The 2,178-nt window shown below is 35.6% G+C and overlaps 1 pseudogene; it reads left to right on the top strand.

The window, feature by feature from the left end:
* Window positions 1–450: 450 nt before the first annotated feature.
* LOC127551310 (60S ribosomal protein L38-like) lies at window positions 451–662 on the top strand (annotated as a pseudogene).
* Window positions 663–2,178: the final 1,516 nt, after the last annotated feature.

The following is a 2,178-nucleotide window of genomic DNA, read 5'->3' as shown; positions in this document are numbered from 1 at the left end:
CCTCACCTGGGTCTTCTAACTGTGCTGAGAATCACCACTCTGTTCCCCCTCTGCCAAATACACATGGCCAAGTTTCAGGGGCACTGGGCATTAGAATGCTTGAGTAATATCTGGGCAACAAAGTCTGGTCTCATTCTACCTCACCTAGCTGGCACAGGATATGAAAGGGGGAGGAATAGACTGATGAAGGAAGTAGCTACGTTCACCAGGGTGTGGGTGTTAATGGTGGTTTTGTTCCCAAAGACAATTTAGCTGCTCTGGAGGTAGAAAAATCATCACCTTTGCCAAGGTTGAATGATTTATGATTGGACTGAAACGAAAGACAAATGTGAAGTGATATTTTGTTTATCCTACATTAGAATTGTTAGTTCTGTTTCTTCAGCTTCTTGTCAGGTAATGAACCTCTCCAACCATACACTGCCGCTTCACCCTGTGATTGCCACCATTGCTATGCTCTAAAAAATAGAGGAAATAAAAGACTTCCTGCTCATGGCATGTGAAAGGATGCCAAATCTGTGCAGATCAAGAAAAACAAGGACAGCATAAAGTTTAAGGCTCACTATAGCAGGTACCTGTACGCGTTGGTCATCATACACAAAAAGAAGGCAGACAGACTTAAAGAGTCCCAGCCTTCTGGTTTGGCTGTGAAGTAGCTGAAGTGAAGGAATCATTCAATGTTCCACCTGCATTAAAATGTAGGGGGGGAAAGAAGAAAAAAAATTGATAGCCTGGGAACAAATTGGGTCCTATGACTGTAATGAAATATTGCTTCCCTGAAAGAACTGAGGACCAAAAAGAATTCAGAGAAGCATGGGAAAATTTACATGAACAAATAGAAACAGGACTAGGGAAAATATTTATACTGTGATTTCAATAATGTGAATGGAAAAAAAAAGAAAAACATGACACTGGATGTTGTGCATTTATAATGCTCAAACATAATCCTTGATATGGAGAAAAATGTACCTTTTTCCCTTCATGTTAGAAGTGTCTGTAGAGAGACAACTATGAAGACTGAATGTGGATGAAGACATAGTATTTTCATCTTTTGTTGTTTGTTTGCTTGATATTTTTTTTCTTTCTCATGTTTTCTTTTTTTCCCTTTTGATCTGATTTTTCTTGCACAGCAAGGAAAATATGGAAATATGTTTAGAAGTGCACATGTTTAACCTGTATTGGATTGTTTGCTATCTAGGAGAGATGGGATGGGTTAAGGGAGAAAAAAATCTGAAACACAAGGTTTTGCAAAGATGAATGTTGAAAATTAACTTTACATATATATATGGAAAAATAAAAAGCTATTATTTAAAAAAGAAATGGTTGTGTAATATGTTAGATATATCCTATTAGATATATTTGATGTTGGTTGATTTTGCAAAACTTCTTTTCTAATCTTTGCTACAAGAGAAGATTTACTGAGTAAGGAGAGTGAGAAAGGAAGAACGCTATTCACTATACCAGATAGAATTATTGGCAAGAATAGCCTGATAGAACTAGATTCAAATGTAATGAGGAAATATTTAGCAAAATAAATAAAAATACAATGGAATCTAATGTTAATATGTAATTTTATAAGTCAATCTTTATATCCTGAAGGGATCTTAGGTGCCCCTCCACACACACACACACACACACACACACACACCCTTTCTATTTGAATTTGATACCACTGTACTACAACATGATATCACTAGAAGAGTACTGAAATTAAATAGATGGACCTTTGTCTTGGGGTAAAGCTTGGAGTTATTTAAAATTTGGCAAACTCCTTCTAAGGTAATTCAGTTCATTTTCTCCTCTTGTTTAATTCTATGTATTACTCTTTATTCATCCACAGTAACCACCGAAAATTTATGTTTTGGCAAACTCTCCCTGGGTTGATTTTCCAATCACACTTGTCATCCACTTGGTTTTCCTTCTATAGATGTTTGGATGAAATTTTTTAGTAGGTTAGGAAATTTATAATCTATGTGACCCAGAACAAGTTATTTAAACTCTCTCAGCCTCAGCTTCCTAATCTATTAAGTGAGATGATAATAGCATTTCCACATACAGAGCTGCCATGAGATTTATAGCAGACTATGTGCTATAGTACATATTATTTTTAGTACATTATTTTTATTATTCCTTATTGCCCACTTGTAGCAAGAATTATGCAATTTCACTTACATTTGTGAT

Source organism: Antechinus flavipes, chromosome 2, assembly GCF_016432865.1.
Source record: "Antechinus flavipes isolate AdamAnt ecotype Samford, QLD, Australia chromosome 2, AdamAnt_v2, whole genome shotgun sequence".
NCBI lineage: Eukaryota > Metazoa > Chordata > Mammalia > Dasyuromorphia > Dasyuridae > Antechinus > Antechinus flavipes.
This window is presented reverse-complemented; position numbering and strand designations above follow the sequence as displayed.